This window comes from Zonotrichia leucophrys, chromosome 26 (genome assembly GCF_028769735.1).
Source record: "Zonotrichia leucophrys gambelii isolate GWCS_2022_RI chromosome 26, RI_Zleu_2.0, whole genome shotgun sequence".
In the NCBI taxonomy this organism is placed as follows: domain Eukaryota; kingdom Metazoa; phylum Chordata; class Aves; order Passeriformes; family Passerellidae; genus Zonotrichia; species Zonotrichia leucophrys.
Window position 1 is genome coordinate 6,868,034 of NC_088195.1, and position 9,418 is coordinate 6,877,451.

The window sequence follows — 9,418 nt, forward strand, 5'->3', positions numbered from 1 at the left end:
AAGACACAAAATGGAACTGAAAAGAAGCTGATTCCAGGGCACCCTGTCCTGCCCCAGGCTGGGCATTGCACAGTGAGTGGCTGAGATTTTTAGATGGATTTAATTTGTCTTTCACAGTACTGAACCACATTAACAACAAACATAATCCCCTATTGCCTCTTGTATCTTCCTAAACATGTCACCACTCCTGGAGCTGGAATGCCTGATGCTTACAACACTCAACAAACAGGATGACCTGACACCAGCTTGCAGCAGCTTTCCCCTAAGCTCTGTTTGTGTTACACTTGCATTTATTCTTTGCTCCTCCTGACTCATTTTTCCACGCTGGGCAGTGGAGAGGAGCAGCTACTCTGAACCAGCCATGGGGTACAAACTCAGCTCCATAACCTTTCCTGGCATCTCCAAATGCTTCATGTCAGAATGTTTCATTCTAAGCCTGGTGGGACAGGGCACGTGTGTTACCATAACAAAAACTGCTGAGAGAGGGCTAAATGCAAATCTAGTTTGGTAAAAGCCCCAAATACTGGTAATATTTGCACAGGCAGTAACAGGCCCCATCTCCCAGTGGACAACATGCACTATGTGCACTATGTATAAACTGCTGAGTTTACAGAGTCTTAAAGATTTCAGAAATTCACTTGGATTAAAAATAAGCTCCTGTGAGTCCTTAAACTCCTGTGAATTCCTGACTTCTGGAGAAGGAAGCATGCTAATGCCACACATTGATTGCAGGGTTAAAATAACAGTGCTGGATATGAAGGGAACATTCCTTCAGTGTAATGAATCCAACCACATTGCATTTTCCAGTGTCTTGTGTATTAAATAAGGACCAGAAAATAACACCCTGATTGGCACAGAGTCCCTAAAACCTACCCCTGTTTACTTTTAAAAATTTTACTCCCTTGTTACATGAATGATCATGGCTTTGTTCTGACTCCAGTTCAATTTAGAAAAAGAAATCACAGGATTTTTAAAATGAGAAAGCAAAAGCCTTCTAAAAATTGTCATAGTGTAATTCATATCTTCACTCACAGGTGCTTGAAACATTGGTGTCCAAATGAGGATGATTTATTCAATGGAATAAATGCTTCCAAGAGGGAGTGACCCCTCCCCAGGTGAATGCTGCTGACACCCCCAGCACAACAGAGTGACACTGTGAGCAGCTCCGCACTCTCACTCCTCTGTAAAACACATCCCTGTGATGCATTAGCCTTGTTCAGCTATCCAGTTGGCCATTCCTCATTCCAGGCAGAAGTCTGTCTGCTTTGCAGCTGCAGGGACATCCCCACTGGAGACACAGGAAAAGCTTCCATGGCTTTGGGCACAGGGCTGGAGCAAGCCCTTGGCTACTGACAACATTTTTAATGTCCCAAAATAAAGCTAGAAGACTGGCAGGGTGGGAGGTTGCCCTTCATCCTGTGTGTTCATCAATCTGTCTGGATGAGACAGAGCAAGAGACCAATCCCTGTGAGCCTGACTGGACACCAATGCTGGGGCCATAAATCAGCTGAGTGAATAAGCAAAACATTTGGGAGTCAGAGGATTTGTAAGTGTGGGGGGAGTCACAGGGAGTTATTTACAGGCTTCAGACAGTGCAGTACACGGACAAGATGTGACATAATTGCTGGCAGACTGGCGAGCAAAATTAGCCAAAGCTGTAGGGAAGGCCCACCAATGAGTGGCTCATGGGGAGGGGATGGGTGCAGAGTCTGGGATGTGCCACGGGCAGTGCACAAGCACAGACTCAGCGGGGACAAAGCCATTAGCACACACTTAAACCAGTGACAATAAAGTAATCAGCAACACAGGCAGCATTTCTTTCATAAAAACATCACAGAACCTGCTGAGCTGGAAGGGACCCACAGGGACCGTCCAACCCTGCACAAACCCCCCAACAATCCCACCCTGTCCATCCCTGGCAGCGCTGCCCAAACACTCCTGGAGCTCTGGCAGCCTCGGGGCTGTGCCCATTCCCTGGGGAGCCTGGGCAGTGCCAGCACCCTCTGGGGAAGAACCTTTCCTGAGATCCAGCCTGATCCTCCCCTGACAAAGCTTTTCTCTTTGTAATTCTCTTTGAATTTCTCTTTGTAAATCATGAAAATCAGAGCAGTCCTGACACAGAAAATGTTCTAAACAAAATAGCAAATTGTTGTGAGCTCAGTCAAATTCTGGCTGTGCTTTACCCAGATCCAGATACTCAGTGAGTATATTTCACCTAAAAGTTCTCTTTTAGCTTTGGGTCGGCTTTCTGTGGTTTTTTGTTAACTTGAAGTAATATTTTGAGCTCGAGTCTTCCCATTTCAGATGAATTTTCAAAGAAAATTTCAAATGCTTTGGTCAGAACCACAGAACTGAAGGCCAACAAACTGCAGAAAGGAAACTTCATGAAAACTTCTGAGCAGGTCACAGAGCGGGAATGTCACAAGCTCTCCAGTGATGAATGGAGGTCTTGTGCAGAGTGGGGAGGAATGCCCAAGGATCAGATTTTGTGTGACTGATCCCTTTGGTAAATCTATACCTGACCTGATCTTCTCCTCTGCTCCAGGGATTACGAACACGACCTAAGTGCTTGCTCAGGATCCACAGAAACACAAACTAGATACCCTGCACCCATTTATGTATGAAAGTGGCACTGATACCAAAGGCCAAGAGGAGATACACACCCTCCTATTTTCTAAGGGAGTAAAGGCCATTTAGCCCCAGCAGTGAGCAGGAGAGTGAATCCATGTCCCTTTGGAGCAGCAGGGGTGGGATGGCAGCAAGAGAACTGCTCAGTCTGTGCCTTTCCGTGGCCACAACACTCCAATGGATTTTTCATAACAGAAACAGACTTTGATACAGGCAAGAGTTTTACAGCAAGGAGCAAACACAACAGAGTCTCACTGCCAGGAAGGAAAGATGACATATCCCTGCTCACTGTCCAGGATGAAAACCTGTAGGAACCCCAGTGTACCTGTGCCACAAGTCCCCTGCCAGCTCCAAGGGACAATGACAGCAGCTCTTCAACAGCCTGGCATCTTCCCAGGGAAATCCAGGGAAATCAGTGTACCCTACAGGAGCCCACCACTCCCAGAACGTTTACAACCATTTCCAGACCTACTGCAACACAAACCCACATTCAGTGTGATAACAAAGGTGTCACTTCCCAGTCCCAGCTCTGCATCACCCCCACAAAAATCAGTGCTGACATAGCCAAACTCACCACTCTACAGGCCGAGCTCCTGAGAGGATCCTCTGGAAGTCACTTCTGCGTCTCCAGGCCCACAGTGCCTTTGTTCACTCAGAGCACAGAGCTCTTCATAGCTGTCCAGTGGGTCCCCTGGTCCCAGATATCAGTGACCTGTGGGAAGGAAGATAAGCCCCTTATCTGTCTGGTGTAAATGTCACTAAATGGCAAAAGAAGCAGCAAACTGCCGTCCCCCTCACACCTCTCCAGTCTCACAGAAAGTGAGGCTGCGCCCAGGAGCTGCTGGGTGTCTCCACACTGAGCTGGAGCAGCCCTGGGGGCTCATTATAGCCCCACAGTCCCCCAGCCCAGGGGAGGTGCCCTGGAGCCCTTGGCAAGGCCGGGCACAGCCGGGGCCAGCCTGGCCAGATGCGACCATCAGTCAAGGCCAGGCTGCATCTCCAAGGCAAGACCTTGGGCCTCAAAGAAGGACAAACACTTGTGCAGATCCCAGGAAAGGACAGGCTGTACACCAGGTTGTGTAGGACGCACCAGAAGATGGGTGTGTCCTACTCAGAGGCCATGAGTCCTTAGGAGATACCACAATTCCTTAGCAGAGAAGGAAAACCAGTGAATTATTGCATCTGTGTGTGGGTCAGCCATGCCTGGGCTTGGCCCTCAGCACAAGAGTCCCTCAGTCTGGGCTATTCCAAGAGGCCTGAAAGAAATCCAGTTGCTCCAGAATAGCTCCACTGCTACAGCCAAAAGACACACCTCAGTTTGCTCCTTTCCTTCCAACACAGACACAGGCTCATCCCTTTCCCATGAGCAGCAAACAAGGCCACTTATTCCACAAGTGGAAGGTTCCCTGCCCCTGGCAGGGAGTTGGAATTAGATGGTTTTAAAGTTCTCTTCCAACCCAAAGCACTCTGGGATCTCTGATTTCCATGGACAGGAACCCAGATGTACAAGTTCAGTGCATTGTGACCTCAAATCTTTTGCTTCTGGTCTGCCCTTGAAGACCTTGTACACCTTCCTTCCTCTGCTCAGAAAGCTCCCCTAAAGCAGAGGAGCCTTTGTTTAGTTCCTGATGTTCACAGAGATGGTCAGTCTGCAAGTTCCCTTCTCCCATGAGCTCGACCTGCCTGGCCTGAAGGCTGCTCTCACTCACTTCAGCCTGAGAGCCCACAGTGGTTGCTTTCCCTTGCATTGGGTGATTAAATTCATACTAAATCTCATGTTCAACTTGGGAGCAATGGCTGGCTCCAGAAGGTGGCAAGAGAAGGGTTTTTACTGTGATGGCCATGGCTCATAGGCTGTCTGTGCTGGCAGAACCAGAAGAAGGCTTTCCTATGAGAAGATGATAATTTTAAAATCTGAGGCCAGTGGGGAGGGAACACACAGAAAACCCTTGGTGCCACATCTTAGACTCCTGTTGGATTGCATCAAGACAGAAGAACCACAAAGAGCACCATTTCCACTGGCCTGAGAAAGAAGATTCTCAGTCAAGTATCAAAAATTTCTCCCTTGCAGGGCTGGGAATCACCATTTCAACCAACAATTTAAAAGATAAATGTGAAAATTAAATTCTGGAGTTATTTTCTTTACTCCTTCTTTCTTTTCGACCATTGTTGCTGTTGACAGTGTTTAAAGCTTCCCAGCTCACGAGAAAACATGTCAACAGAGGAAAATGGAATAGCTCAAACTGATGCCTGGGCAAAGATCCTTCCTGGTGCCTTTGCAGTGATATAAAAGTAAAAAGTAGAAGCAATTAAAAAGTGAAATATAAACCATTTGAAAGTTGACAAGCCAAGAAAATAAGACAACAAGGATCTGGGAAATCTGGACTGCTGCTGGAAAATTCTCTCAGTAGCAGCCACTGTTTTCTAGCAATGTGAGACTCCCACAGCATTTCACCTGCTTTGGACAATGATCATCCCAGAGAAGCTCCCTCAGACATCAGCCCTGCTGGTCCAGGACAGCAGTTTGTGGCTTTGCTGACTGGATGCTGCAGCTTTGATAAACCCCATTGCCTGACAAGTGTCAGAGACAGCAGCACTGTGGGTAAGGCCTGGAAATGCTCCCACAGGAAGCATTTACCTGCCTCCCCTGAAACCTGAATTCAGCTCTCCTCAGCTGCAGCAGAAGCAGAGTTATCCCAGAGGCTTGAGCTATCCAGGAGCACAGGGATTTCTGCTGTTCCTCTTCCCATGTGTTCTCCTTTTGCCGGCATTTGCACCCCACAGAAAAGTGCCAATGGTGTTGAGTCTCCAGTCACATTTATCTGTTGGGTCTCAACTGAGGAATTCCCAATCAGACAGACAGTGGGGTCTAACAGGTCTAACAAATCCCAGGAGATCCATGACTGCTCCTGTCCCACTGATCCCACAAAACTGATCGTGCTTTGCCTCACTTCCAGCCCTGATTTTACAGTTTTTGTGGGGCCTCTCCTCCAGGGGCACTGATAATTTAAAACCATTTGCAACAGAGCAACCTCCTCCAAGAGCTTGACCTTCTTCCATTTCACAGCTTGTTTTCCACCCGCCCACCCAAGGCCCTGTTAACCCCTGTGTGCCAGGGCTGAGGCACCAAGTGCCACTGGAGCCTGCAGAATGTCACTGTGAGGCTGGGACGCTCAGTGGGCACTGCTTCCCTGCAGAGGGAACACGTCTTTCCCTGAAAGTCAGACCATTCACCCAAGGAAGGGCAGTGAAGAAATGCCCAGAAGCTGAAGGACAGTTATTTCAGATTGAATTTAAAACTCTGATTTAACTGCAAACAAGACTCTTCCAACGTTCTGGTTTCCCTGTAATTCCCTTCTTGGAAAATTGATGTCAAGTCTTCCTGCTCCAACTGGTGACAACTGGCACAGCTCTTCCTACAGACTTTGGCACCACATGGCTCAGAAAGGGCAAGAACTCAATAAACCAAGACCTGGTAGGTTCAAAACCCTGTCTGGATTTTCAGTCCATAAAGAAATGACCAAGATCAAAAACCAGGCCAAGACACCCCATTTCCCTGCAGCCTGGTGGACAGTCCTGACTGCTCTAAGGGTGGCATTGGTGGCAGGGAGGCTTCTTTGGGGCAGAAATATTCACATATGAAATGGGTGAAGATGTGCAAAGCTCAGTGTTTGTGTTCCAAGTCCATCTTGACATAACAGCAATGAGAATCCCACAAAAACTATACAAGAAAATGGGCATGGGTATGGAATAAAGGCCCACATTCAGGGAAGATTACAGGTACCTGCAGCCCTCCAACCACCCAACAGACTACACCAAATCAGGTGAGTCTGGCAGTGCTGGTCATGCTGGTCATGTGTGAGCACAGGGACATTGTGTGTGCAGACCAGGCCAGGGGCCAGCTGGGTGACAGAAGAGCATTTTGGCTTTCCCAGGAGAATGTCCTGCACCAGGATGGGGAACATTCACACCATGCATGAGAGTGCCCCAGTGAGTCTTCCATAGCCACAACATTTGAATTTAAGTAAATGTGATGTTCCAGTTACTGAGTACTTGCTGCTCTTTTCAGTGGGAGATGCCCATTCCATTCCAGTCCTTCAACACCAGTTCATCCATGTTGTAGAGTCCAGAAGAAATGGAAGGGACCTGTTTCAAGCTTGAGCATGTGGTGATTTTCCCTGCCCACATGTTCCAGCATGTCCCTCTGTCACCTGCAAGCTGAGGGCTGCTGTCCTTGTGCACACAGAGCCAGGGTCAGACCCTCTGCAGCTCACTGGACCTTCACACAACACAAGGAGCTCAGAACCAAGGGAATGAAAGCAGGAGGCACCAGTGCTCTGTTTTCACAGTGCAGATCAGCTCCCTCATTCCCACACTGATGAGGATTCCTTCTGTTCTCTTGCTCGTTTCTCTTCTCACTGGTTCAGTGTTTGCACCCATGACTGACTGAAGGGGTTTGCTAGCAGTCCAGGATGTAGTTGGAGCCTGGCTGCCTATGAACCCAACACTCCAACTTTTCCCAGTAACAGCTGCTCCCATGACTATCCTCCTTGCATGTGCCAGTCCTGGGGCTGGGATTTACTTACCATTTCCATCCACGAAACATAATAGTGGACAACAGACATTTAATAAAGACTCGCCAAAGATGTGATTAAACATCAACTTATTACCAGACATATCCCTCCACCAGGACTTCCCATTCCCCTTGAGACACTGAAGAGAACAAGGGTTTAAGCCCCTCTGGGCTTTAATGAATGCAGAGAACAAGGGGTTCCTGTACAACTTCCATTTGACCTTACATGGCCCTTGGGTTTTGCTAAATGTCCCTCTCCAGCTAAAATTAACTCTGTGTGTTGGGGGCACCTCACAGACAGCACCCCTCAGGCAGTCAGAGGGTTAACAAAGCTCACTGCATGCAACATATTAAACAATAAAATGCAACCAGGGATTGAAGGCTCTATCTCTGTCCCCCTCTCTGCTTCAAACCAGAGGCACAGCAAACCCTCCAGCTCTGAGGTCTTTATGTTGTTGCAGGATTTATTTTGCCCCTGCCTGAAAGTGGCAACAGATGAAACAAGCCCCAACCAGGCCTGATCAGCTGTTTTAGTGTTTCATTCCCTGATGTGCTGGGAAGTTTCCCACTGAAATAAATGGTAAGAAATCATCTCTGGAACCTCAAGGTGCATGTGGCACCTTCCTGTTGTCGATGTGGGACACCAGAATTAATCCCAACACTGACCTGGTAGTGCCTGACCTGTGCTGGCACCAGTGAATGTCTGGCACCTACAGAGGTGCCAGGGGACTCACATTTCTGGGAAGGCTGCCCCAGTCCTTCTGAAGTTTGTTCACTGTCACACTCTCTTTATCCAGCACTAAAATATCAGAATAAGTGCCATCTTAAGCCAGAAAATTCTAAGAGCATATGTACAAGAAAATAGACATGTACTAAATGAACCAGCCTAACCTTCTAGAACTAAAAAAATGAAGTCATCTTTATAGATAAAAAAGCTAGTATTACAAAAAGAAAAGAGAAACAAAAAAAATACGAACAGACATAAGGGTGTCAACCCGAGTAAAATAACACATCTACCAATTAGATTAAGGAAGAGATGCATGCCTACCTCATAACCAAAATAAAACTACCGATCAAAAGATGCATGGACAACACAGAACTACCAATTAAACAATACATGACTGTATAAACCAAGAGAAGTAAATATAAACAATGTTTAGAAGCACAATAAGCAACTTTAACTTAATTCACATTGAATAGTACAAAGTCCTTTGTCTTCTCTCTTTAGAAAATTATGCCAGCATCCAATGGAGAAATAACCAAAATCACAGAATTATAAAGTCATACAATGGATTGGGTTGGAAAGGACCTTAAAGCTAAGCTCGGTCCACTCCCCACTACGGGGAGAACATCGGGTTCCTTAGACTCCCCTCCAGAACACAGAATTACAGGGAAAAAAACCCCAGAAATACATAAAAACATGGAAATATAGAAAATCAGAGAAAGAGAGGGCATTTCTCTACTTTCATCCCCACTTGTTCCATGAATCCTGTGGTTTTACAGAAGGGTCACTGAGCTCCCCTTTCTGCAGGATTGAACCTCCCAGGGGCTGCGCCTCTACAGGATCTGTCCCTGTGCAATGCAGACAGACCCTGCAGAGGGACAGACGCTGCACTGGGACCGACCCTGCACTGGGACAGACCCCGCACAGGTCTGTCCCTGAGCGGGGTCTGCCCCTCCGCAGGGTCTGTCCCCCTGCCGGGTCGGTCCCAGTGCAGGGTCGGTCCCAGTGCAGCGTCTGTCCCTCTGCAGGGTCTGTCCCTCTGCAGGGTCTGTACCTGAGCGGGATCTGTCCTCCCGCAGGGTCTGTCCCTGTGCAGGGTCTGTCCTGTTCAGGGTCTGTGCCCCTGCCCGGTCTGTCTCCCCGCAGGGTGTCCCCCACCTCCCCTGCCCTCGATCACACGGAGCTCAAACGCAGCAGAGCTCGCAGCAAGTACGGCTCCGGGTGCGGAGCAGGTGCCAGCACTCACCTGCGGCTCTCAGCCCGGCTGTCCCCTCCAGCCGAGTGCTGTCCCCTCCAGCGAGTTCTGTCCCCTCCAGCCGAGTGCTGTCCCCTCTGGCCAAGTGCTGTCCCTCCAGCAGAGTTCTGTCCCCTCTATCTGGGTTCTGTCCCTCCAGCCGAGTGCTGTCCCCCCGCAGCCGCACAGGCCGGGCGGGCTCAGCGCGGGTCGCTCCGGGCCGGGCCGGGCCGGGCTGGAGCCGCTCAGCCTCTCCCGT

General features: G+C 48.7%; 1 protein-coding gene across 1 annotated transcript in view; it reads right to left on the reverse strand.

Moving 5' to 3' along the window:
- The window catches only part of IGFN1 (immunoglobulin like and fibronectin type III domain containing 1), a 38,635-nt gene extending 29,217 nt beyond the window's left edge, over positions 1–9,418 (reverse strand). The window contains exons 1-2 of the mRNA XM_064733216.1: positions 9,172–9,418; positions 3,203–3,340 (exon numbers count right to left, since the gene is read on the reverse strand). The gene's annotated coding sequence lies outside the window, so the exon portion shown is untranslated. The remainder of the gene's footprint in view (positions 1–3,202; positions 3,341–9,171) is intronic.